This window comes from Dendrobates tinctorius, unplaced genomic scaffold (assembly GCF_039654945.1).
Source record: "Dendrobates tinctorius isolate UK_male_01 unplaced genomic scaffold, ASM3965494v1 ptg000038l, whole genome shotgun sequence".
NCBI classification, from domain to species: domain Eukaryota; kingdom Metazoa; phylum Chordata; class Amphibia; order Anura; family Dendrobatidae; genus Dendrobates; species Dendrobates tinctorius.
Window position 1 is genome coordinate 18,205,609 of NW_027361706.1, and position 11,968 is coordinate 18,217,576.

Sequence of the window (11,968 nt, forward strand, 5' to 3'; positions counted from 1 at the left end):
TGTAGCTCAAGCCAGAGGGGACTTTGATAACAAGTGGAAAAATCAAGAACACTTCACTGTCAATAACTCGTTTAGTCCAATTGCAACCTCTGATTGATCTATGCACCTGTTCAATAGCAAAAAATGAAAAATAATCCAGATTTCCAATATGTTTTTCAATAAAATGTTTTTGTTACTCCTGATTTTATCTCTTTATCATTTATACTATTAATATGTTCCGAATTTCTCACTTTAAACTTTCTGATTGTGTGGCCTACATAAAATATATCACACCAAATAAAGTGTATAATATATAACACATGATGTCACTTGTGAAAAAAGCTTTATTTTCTAGGCCCATGTTTCTTGGCCACCGCATGTGAAGAAGCCTTTCATTGATAGCCATGTTTTGGCTTTGGTAGGACTCAGGAAGAGACTGGAAAATAATTTCCCAGAGTACGACCCCCATGTGGCGCATGTAGAACTGTTTTCTGATGTAAAATGTCTTACAAGATGTTATCCTGCATAATAAGTAAGTACAGTTGTGGCAAAAAGTTTTGGAACTGATACAAATTTTGTTTTTCACAAATTTTGCTGCTTCTTCAGTGTTCTTCGATCTTTTGGTTGAATGTTTCATAAGTTTTTAAACTTATCAAGTTTCTACAAACACTCAATATTTGCAGTGTTGACCCTTATTTTTCAAGACTTCTACCTGTCACCCTGGCAGCTACATATCAGATTCTGGAAAATAGGGGGGAGTGGAGAACCACTCAGAAACGACCACAGATCCGATATAAAAATATATAATATATCTTTATTGGGACATACAAACAGATCCTAGACAAAACAATGCTAAAGTGCACAGAATTAATCCACGCATCATGGAAAACACGGCAGACCTCCCTAGATCATACAGATGATGTAGTCCAACAAGGACATAAAATTCTCCTCACCAAAATATACCATGGGGACACTATACTCCCTATCACTAGTCCTAATAACATAGTATATACACATATTTATATAAAGTCAATAAATAAATATAAACAAATATATATGTTTATATACATAGACACTGAAATAGGACAACGATATAACATGAACATATTGTCAAGAAGGCCACTATAATGGTGGCTAAAGGATGTCACTATCAACATATAACACCAAATGGTGGTGTAGACTATACCTAAGCACTTTAAATTATATCACCAGTGTGATGGTAGGACCCTCAGAGTTAGAGGGATTGATCTATTGGATCCTGGTATTAGGGGAGGTAGAGTATCACAACGTTTGGCTCAGATTGAGGCTAGATGGATATGGACCCTAAATACGGTCCAGCCTAATGGGCTTAATGAATCTTTAAATTTCACATCGTTTCTATGATCACCTCCTGTCTGTACTGTTAAGTGCATCGAATTACTTTCACGTGTACGTGGTTGTTTTTAGTTTTAATTTTGTTTTTATTGATGTTTTATTCATTATTTTTTCTTATACATTTTCACTTTAGGCCACGTATTTAGTATTTATTACAGCATTGGGTCAATTATTGGAGAACATCTTTAGTTGCACTTGAAGTCTGGGGCATTGGTCCAATACAGTCATGGGATACTGTATACCATCGTATCAGGACTGTACATCGTGGAGCCATATCGGGTGAACAATTGGATTTCAAGTTGTTTATCTGTGGGACACGGCTATTTATCCTGCATTATCTACTGTGTGTCATCTATAATCCATGGAACAATTTGCTTTATGTGCCATCTATATGTGTTATGCACCAATGGGTTTGGATATATATATCATATGGTAGTCTGTGTATGGGTTGTGGGATTGCCAGCTTTATTCTATCTTTTACAAGGTGGAAGGTTATACTTATGTTGTAATGTGTGAGATGTCTGTGTCCAAATTTATATATTATGGTTTTCCACGATGTTATTGGGTAACATGCTCTTTATCAATTACTAATATGTAATGGTGTTCTCCATGTTTTATGCTATTAATTGTGCCTATGGTATGCGAATATTTCAATTTTCCTTGTTTGCATTGTACCTATGTGTGGCCAAATGGGGAGGATGGTTGACCTGTACGCATGCGCGTTGTGGCCCGGGGCCGCGACGCGGCTTCTGGCGTCTCTTCCGGTATGTTGCCATGGCGTCTCTGACGCCGGCTGCGTGCTGGTGACGTCGGCGCCGCTCCGCGTCCCTGGTTGCCATAACGGCGGATGCGTCACTTCCGGTCGACACCTCCTCATTTCCGGTCACGGCCTTTTTTAGCGTTCTGGCTCTGCTGTTTGTGACACCCCCTGACGAAGGACGAGCTTCCGAAACGCGCGTCGGGGTACACGTGCGGTCTCCCATGAGACTCCTCACCCACCATCGTTCATTTTGGTAATAATTACCGATTTTTTTGCTGCCTGTCATTTTGAGTATGGTAGCAATTGTCACCCCATCAGGTTATGGAGGGTTAGGGCTAGAGAGATTTTCTCTCAAATATTTTCTTTATCTCCCTAATAAGGCCTGTCTGTAATATATAATATATGTAATGGTTATAATGAGGATGCTACACCACCATTTGGTGTTATATGTTGATAGTGACATCCTTTAGCCACCATTATAGTGGCCTTCTTGACAATATGTTCATGTTATATCGTTGTCCTATTTCAGTGTCTATGTATATAAACATATATATTTGTTTATATTTATTTATTGACTTTATATAAATATGTGTATATACTATGTTATTAGGACTAGTGATAGGGAGTATAGTGTCCCCATGGTATATTTTGGTGAGGAGAATTTTATGTCCTTGTTGGACTACATCATCTGTATGATCTAGGGAGGTCTGCCGTGTTTTCCATGATGCGTGGATTAATTCTGTGCACTTTAGCATTGTTTTGTCTAGGATCTGTTTGTATGTCCCAATAAAGATATATTATATATTTTTATATCGGATCTGTGGTCGTTTCTGAGTGGTTCTCCACTCCCCCCTATTTTCATAGTTGCTGTTAGCGACTGATCTATATTTAGGTCCAACACTTCAGTGGAGGCATCTAGGTGTAATTTATTATGCCAGGAATATGTCCTCCTGTCTAAGTGTGTTTATGAGTATTTTACTTTATGTATATTTTTCTGTGTTTTGCACAGGTGTAACTCATATAAAGATGGACTACAAGGCCAGAGAAATAACCTGGCTGGGACAGGTAGACCAGGTCTTTGGCAGTGATGGTGCTTGCAGTCAGCCGGTTGGTGATCTTGGATTCGAAAGTCTCTGTGATTCAGTACAGACTCTACTGTTGCGACGTACCAGGATCTGGTGGAGCCGTGCATTTTTACAGAAATATATTGCACGTAAAATGATTCCTAGAGGCCTTAGGATAAGAGTCACACCCACATTTGTGGTTGAGGATCAGTCTTTTATAAATGAGTGGGAGGAGGCATGTAATATTTGCTCTGGGAGTCTGATGCAGTTACTAATTGGGCTGAATACAAAGTTGATTAATGAGTTGGACAATAAAATTGATTCCATCTTGTCCGAGTTACGTGGAAATGGGTCAGAAGATCGTATCAAGGTATTTGAGAACGAATTGGAGAAGACGATAGATAATGCAGTCAAAAAAATCAGTGATTCACAGACTTCCAAAATTAATCGAGATACAAAGGACTATCAGTCCAATGGCGTATACCATTGGAGAAAAGTGCCCACGAGTGGGCGCCAGATAGCACGGGCTGTTTCGAATCAATCTGTATCTTCATTGAGCAGTCAATCGGATACATCAGCTTCCTCAATGACAACTCGATCAGGAAGTATTAATAAACGGGCTAGGAATCATGATTATCATCCCTATAAACGCTACAGGACTCGATTCCGTGAGAAGGATTATGATACGAATAAGGTAATTAATTTAAGCCAACATACACTTTCGGATCTTGATTGTTCGTTATTGTATAAGGGTTTATCGTTTTCTCCATCCTCTGGTCCGGACGTTTTTTCTATAGTGAAGGATTTACATGTCTTTGCACGTTCCTTGTTATTTAAACGTTTTTTCTTTAATAATGATACACATAAACTCTTTCCCACAGAAGATGAACAGACCGCGTTAAGAATTTTGGAGGATCTGTCTGAGGAGCATACCACAATTGAAGGAGGTAAGATACCTCCTTCGATTAGGCCGCGGTCTAGACGGTTTCCTCCATTGTCCAATTGCGGTCCAATAGACCTATTTGTCAAAGTTGTATCTAATGAACTATCGGCAATGCCACGATTTATCCGCAATGATAATCTGAATAGAGAAGAGCGTGTCAGACTTAAACAACTACGTGGTCTCTCTGATGTGGTAATCAAACCGGCGGACAAGGGGGGCAATATAGTGATATGGCCGAATTCAATGTATGAGAAGGAGGCGTTTCGCCAGTTACTGAATAACACCTGTTATAAAAAACTTACATTTAACCCCTTGTCCGCCTTTGATACCCAACTCAGAGGGATCATATCTAGAGCTATTGAGGCAGAAATTATCACGAAGGAGTTGGGATCGGCCCTAGTGGTCAACGAGCCTACAGTAGCGACTTTCTATTTGCTCCCCAAAATCCATAAGGATATACAATGTCCACCAGGAAGGCCGATAGTTTCAGGTCGGGGCAACTATCTTGAACACGTAGGCCGATGGATTGACTCAATATTACAACCATTTGTGGAGGTTTTGCCATCCTTTCTTAAAGATACTAACCAGTTATTGAGGAAGGTTGATGGGCTCTCTCTTGATAGAGATGCGATACTGGTGACGGCTGACGTAGAGTCACTGTATACTAGTATTCGGCATGCCGATGGTTTGAGAGCAGTGGAATTTTTTCTAGGTACTTCTAGTTTGCCGATGGGTCTTAAACGATTTACTTTAGAGATTTTGGAATTTGCGTTAACGCATAACTTTTTTACTTTTAAGGGGTCCTTTTTCCTACAGACCCAGGGGACAGCCATGGGAGCGGCCTATGCGCCTTCTTATGCTAATCTGTTCCTGGGTCTGTGGGAAAGGGACCTCTTCCAGTCGGATCTGCACGCATCTGTGGACCGCGTCCTTTTGTGGACGCGGTACATAGATGACGTGTTTTTGATCTGGCAGGGTTCTGAATGTTTATTGGAGAATTTTTTTCAGCAGTTAAATGACAATACATTGAACATTAGGCTTACCTCTGTTCATGATGTGAACAAGATTGAATTTTTGGATGTTATTTTGAAGAGGGATGGCCGAGATATGATCCAGACCAACATCTTTAGAAAGCCCACTTCCACAAACTCTTTGTTGCATGCCTCCTCCTCTCATCCTAATCATATGATTAGTGCAGTGCCGATAGGACAATTCCTTTGTCTAAGGCGTATTTGTTCGACTGATTCTGACTATGAACAACAGGCTGATGATTTAATACAGCGTTTTAGAGAAAGGGGTTATAGTCATAGATCTATTAAAAAAGCGTATAATCGTGCAAAACATAGTACGCGTAATGCCTTATTGTACAAGAATGAGGACATTGCATCCAAATCAGACCAATTAAGATTTGTAACAACCTTTCATTCTCAATCTGATAGAGTAAGTAAGATATTGGAGAAGTCATGGCCTATTCTGTTAACCGATCCCATAATAGCCAAGATATTATCAAATAAACCTAGAATAGCGTACCGAAGGGCAAAGAACTTACGAGGGCACTTAATCAAAAGTCATTATGAGACTAATCCACCATTGACATTTTTACGTGGTGGTGCCCAACGTCATGGGTGTTTCTCTTGTGGTCAATGTGTGGCTTGTGTTAACATTGATCGAAGTGAGAGCTTTACGGACTCATCTGGCTCCAAAGTGTATAAAATTAAAAAGAGGATCACCTGCCAATCAAAATGTGTGATATATTATGCCACCTGTCCGTGCTCCCTGATCTATGTAGGATTGACTACACGTCAGTTAAAGGTTAGGGTCAGGGAGCACGTTTTAGGTATACAGGCTGCGGCAAGTGAAAATGATATATCAGTGCTCAAGACTATACCTAAGCACTTTAAATTATATCACCAGTGTGATGGTAGGACCCTCAGAGTTAGAGGGATTGATCTATTGGATCCTGGTATTAGGGGATGTAGAGTATCACAACGTTTGGCTCAGATTGAGGCTAGATGGATATGGACCCTAAATACGGTCCAGCCTAATGGGCTTAATGAATCTTTAAATTTCACATCGTTTCTATGATCACCTCCTGTCTGTACTGTTAAGTGCATCGAATTACTTTCGCGTGTACGTGGTTGTTTTTAGTTTTAATTTTGTTTTTATTGATGTTTTATTCATTATTTTTTCTTATACATTTTCACTTTAGGCCACGTATTTAGTATTTATTACAGCATTGGGTCAATTATTGGAGAACATCTTTAGTTGCACTTGAAGTCTGGGGCATTGGTCCAATACAGTCATGGGATACTGTATACCATCGTATCAGGACTGTACATCGTGGAGCCATATCGGGTGAACAATTGGATTTCAAGTTGTTTATCTGTGGGACACGGCTATTTATCCTGCATTATCTACTGTGTGTCATCTATAATCCATGGAACAATTTGCTTTATGTGCCATCTATATGTGTTATGCACCAATGGGTTTGGATATATATATCATATGGTAGTCTGTGTATGGGTTGTGGGATTGCCAGCTTTATTCTATCTTTTACAAGGTGGAAGGTTATACTTATGTTGTAATGTGTGAGATGTCTGTGTCCAAATTTATATATTATGGTTTTCCACGATGTTATTGGGTAACATGCTCTTTATCAATTACTAATATGTAATGGTGTTCTCCATGTTTTATGCTATTAATTGTGCCTATGGTATGCGAATATTTCAATTTTCCTTGTTTGCATTGTACCTATGTGTGGCCAAATGGGGAGGATGGTTGACCTGTACGCATGCGCGTTGTGGCCCGGGGCCGCGACGCGGCTTCTGGCGTCTCTTCCGGTATGTTGCCATGGCGTCTCTGACGCCGGTTGCGTGCTGGTGACGTCGGCGCCGCTCCGCGTCCCTGGTTGCCATAACGGCGGATGCGTCACTTCCGGTCGACACCTCCTCATTTCCGGTCACGGCCTTTTTTAGCGTTCTGGCTCTGCTGTTTGTGACACCCCCTGACGAAGGACGAGCTTCCGAAACGCGCGTCGGGGTACACGTGCGGTCTCCCATGAGACTCCTCACCCACCATCGTTCATTTTGGTAATAATTACCGATTTTTTTGCTGCCTGTCATTTTGAGTATGGTAGTAATTGTCACCCCATCAGGTTATGGAGGGTTAGGGCTAGAGAGATTTTCTCTCAAATATTTTCTTTATCTCCCTAATAAGGCCTGTCTGTAATATATAATATATGTAATGGTTATAATGAGGATGCTACACCACCATTTGGTGTTATATGTTGATAGTGACATCCTTTAGCCACCATTATAGTGGCCTTCTTGACAATATGTTCATGTTATATCGTTGTCCTATTTCAGTGTCTATGTATATAAACATATATATTTGTTTATATTTATTTATTGACTTTATATAAATATGTGTATATACTATGTTATTAGGACTAGTGATAGGGAGTATAGTGTCCCCATGGTATATTTTGGTGAGGAGAATTTTATGTCCTTGTTGGACTACATCATCTGTATGATCTAGGGAGGTCTGCCGTGTTTTCCATGATGCGTGGATTAATTCTGTGCACTTTAGCATTGTTTTGTCTAGGATCTGTTTGTATGTCCCAATAAAGATATATTATATATTTTTATATCGGATCTGTGGTCGTTTCTGAGTGGTTCTCCACTCCCCCCTATTTTCATAGTTGCTGTTAGCGACTGATCTATATTTAGGTCCAACACTTCAGTGGAGGCATCTAGGTGTAATTTATTATGCCAGGAATATGTCCTCCTGTCTAAGTGTGTTTATGAGTATTTTACTTTATATCAGATTCTGGGCCAAAATTTGACTGATGACCCTTACTTGTCTAATCAGATTTGGGAGATTATCACAATTTCTGTGTTTTTGTTTGTCCACCCACTTTTTGAGGATTGACCACTGCATCTTATTGAAATGTGGGGAGGTTGGCTGCTGCTATTCGCAATGACCCTAATATACGTGGAGTAATGGTACGAGATAAGGAGTTTAAGCTATCTCTATATGCGGATGATGTCCTATTGATTTTGTCCCAACCACATATCACCCTCCCGAATTTGCATTCCTTATTGCTACAATTTGGAAGGCTGTCGGGGTATAAGGTCAACCAGAACAAAACGGAAGCTCTGCCTCTTAATATTCCACAGGTGCGGGTTTCCTCATTACAGGAAAACTACAACTATAAATGGAAAAATATATCCTTGACATACCTGGGGATACAATTAACATCTAAGTATAAGCTATTATACCAGCAGAACTATCCTAGTTTATTTACTGAGATAAAAAAGCTCCTGCTCAATTGGAACAGGCTCCCGTTGTCTCTGTTTGGCAGAATCTCTGCAGTCAAAATGTCTGTTCTGCCAAAGCTACTTTACCTATTTGAGACCCTTCCGGTGTGTGTGCCATACAAAGAGTTGCGCAACATTCAGTCTAGTATACTTCAATTTGTTTGGGCCCACAAGAGACATAGAATCAAGAAAACCACTTTATTTGACAGTAAACTGAGAGGAGGCTTGGGGGTCCCAGATATTACTAGGTACTACTGGGCAGTACACTTACGTCACATCCCTGCATGGTCTAATCGCTGTGCCTTCTCTAGATGGATGGAAATAGAGAAGTTATGGCTTGCCCCAATACACCCCAACTCCTACCTCTGGGGCACCTCATCTAACAAGCTTGATCCACATACCCTGGGCCCTATAGCCTTCACTAAGAGGATATGGGACTGTTGTGTCAAAAAGTTTCCACTTAAATCCGAACGTTCTCCTAATCCCAGAATGCCAGACGGTATGCAGGGTATAGCGACTAAAACATGGTTTGACAGGAAACTATTTTGCTTTGCTGACATAGTAGACGCAAGTTCCAGAGTCCTTCTCCCCTACGCCAACATATCTGCTAAATTCAATCTCCCTGGCAATTTCCAGTATCGGTATTTACAAGTAAGACACCTGATGCATTCCCTTTTTGCCTCCTTAGAAGTCTCTATCCCTACACTATTTGAAAGATTATGCAGAGCTGGGGTTTCTACTAAAGGCCTCATCTCAGATATATATCGTATTTTAGTTGCCCCATGCCCAGAAGACAAGCCAAATCACACCTATATGAGGAAATGGGAAGATTTCCTTGGTGAGACCATTCCCTTGTGTACGTGGAAACTGATCTGGGATACTGCCTCAAAGACATCTTCGTGCTATGTTTATAAGGAAAATCAGTATAAATTAATTATGTATTGGTATCACACCCCATCACTTCTACATAAACTAAACCCAACTATACCTGACAATTGTTGGAGGTGTGGAGCTACAGGAGGAGACATACCGCACATATTCTGGGTATGCCCCAATATCCAGGGTTTCTGGAGGCTGGTGCAATCTCTTATTTATAAAGTAACTAACCTTCGGGTTCCCCTGGATCCTAAATTCTACATATTAAATATACCACTTGTTCAGCTGGGGAAGAGAGTGAAGCGGTTACTGTTGCATATGACCACAGCCGCCAGGTGTCTAATTGCCTGTAACTGGAGGTTAGCCCACCCACCCTCACTTGCCGATCTCCATTCTCGGATCCAAGATGTGAGAAGGATGGAGTATCTATCTGCCTTGTCAAATGACACGGTAGATCTTTTTGAAAGTGTTTGGTCACTATGGGACACTTATTGGGCCAATAAAGAATAACAGTGAAGTTTGGCCTTGATGGAAGCCTGAAATATTCACCTTCCCTGCTCCTTCCCCCCCCTCCTTATATTTCCCTGTCTAGTATTGTATTGTTCGTCTTGTCATATTCCCTGTTTTCATTGTATTAGTGGATATTAAGATATGTATACTGATTTCTGGTTTACAGTTATTGCTAACAAGCTTGTGAGACATATCTATACATTCATGTACTTTTTCTGTATCTGTTTAAAAATGTTAATAAAATACACAGTTAAAAAAAAAAGAAATGTGGGGAGGTTACTGGACATGGACCCAAAAATTCAATGTTTTGCTCACTGAGCTACTTAGTTATGACTTTTTTGCAAAAAAACGTATCGACTAAATACGTATTTGTTATTACCTTTTATCAGCACTTGCTGACTACTGTCATATGTCTTACTGCAAGGTATTTTTGCACATTTGTCATTCTGTGCTCTTTGTTTGTGTTTCGGTCAGTGGGTGGTATGAACATTGTCCAACAGACTTGTTCACATTTGTGCATGTCACATGTGTGTTTTTAATCCAGTTTTTTTCGTGCTTATGCATGATTTGAGAGACCCCACCCCTCTCTTGTGTGACATGCACATAAGGAGCTGTCTTGCACCACGTGCCCATACTAGAAAGCGCCTGTCTTAACCCTGCTCATTTAGACACTGTTCATATGTTCAGGTTTTAAATACATTAGATAGGGACTGCTTCAATACGGGTTACCTTGACGAGGTGGAGCAGCTTGGCATACATTTTTTTGCAAAAAAACGTATCGACTAAAGACCCTGTATTTGTTATTACCTTTTATCAGCACTTGCTGACTACTGTCATATGTCTTACTGCAAGGTATTTTTGCACATTTGTCATTCTGTGCTCTTTGTTTGTGTGTTAGTTATGACTTTTGCCTTTTGACGTGGTCTCCATTGTGGTGGAAGAAGCATTGTTCATCACCGAATTGCACCTGGATCTTTGGGAGAAGCTGCTTTTGGAAGATGTTTATATCCCATTCTTTATTCGTGGCCATGATCTTGGACACAATTGTTAGTGATCCACCTCCATGAATGAAAAGCCCCTACACATGAATGTTCTTACAAGGCTTTACTGTTGGCAGACACAGGACTCATGGTAGCGCTCACCTTTCATTCTATGTTTCTGTAGAAATGCAGGCCACAATAAACACGTGGTGACCACATAGACACGTGTGACAAAGATCTTCGACAGTGAACGTGTCACAAATTTATGTTTTGTTTTTTCCAAAGTTGGTCATCTGGTGTAACTCACCTATGAATATTTTGCACCATGTCGAGAAGTTAAAAACCCCTTTATTAATTCAATACAGAGAAATGTTTCTTTCGAACTTGATATATTTCTTGAATTACCTTATAAATAAGATCATGGGCTAAGAAGATGCTAATTAAGATCTGCTGAATAGAAACCAGAGTAACCCTTTATTAAAGACCATGGCATGGGTCTCCTAACAGAGCACTTATCTATTGTCCTCATTGATACTAGCCGCACTTTAGCTGAAGTACCGGTTATGACTTTGAGTGTTTTCTGTCTAGACGGACTATGACATAATGAGCCTCCTGTACATGCAGATGGTTTTTATTCCTCTAGGACAAGCTTATCCATCAAATAATAATGATGAAAATCAGACAAAAAATACATGGACATTTTTATTTAATTTTTAATTCATGCTTTTATTTTTCTAATACTGTGAATAGCTTGAAGATGTTAATTATTGGATTACTTTTCATCCCCAGGAGAGCTCAGAATCTTGTTATAAGGAAATATAATTTAAATGGGAACTGAAATTTCAACAAATATAGTATAAATTAATAGTAGATGCGAATATAAAAATCTTTGTAATATGTTTTTTCAGAGAAAAAACTATGCTACTTATTTCTCCACGTATGAGCCACTTCTTGACCTCCACCATGTCTTCTGAACTCACCAATCACTCTGAAAAAAAAGTTCAAAGCTGTATTGCATTAGTAAAATAGCAAAAACCCCAGCAATAACCGCTCACTCCAACTAAAGGGTGGGCCATGTATATGGATCCACCTAAATAAAATGGGAATGGTTGGTGATATCAACTTCCTGTTTGTGGCACATTAGTATATGGGAGGGGGGAAAC

At 39.8% G+C, this 11,968-nt stretch overlaps 1 long non-coding RNA gene across 1 annotated transcript; it reads left to right on the forward strand.

Annotated features, from left to right (window-relative positions):
* The first annotated feature begins 3,161 nt into the window (after positions 1-3,161).
* Positions 3,162-7,766, forward strand: LOC141088354 (uncharacterized). The gene is made up of 3 exons (XR_012231916.1): positions 3,162-3,871; positions 4,059-4,124; positions 6,330-7,766. It is a non-coding gene; the product is annotated as an uncharacterized lncRNA (long non-coding RNA).
* The last annotated feature ends 4,202 nt before the right edge of the window (positions 7,767-11,968 follow it).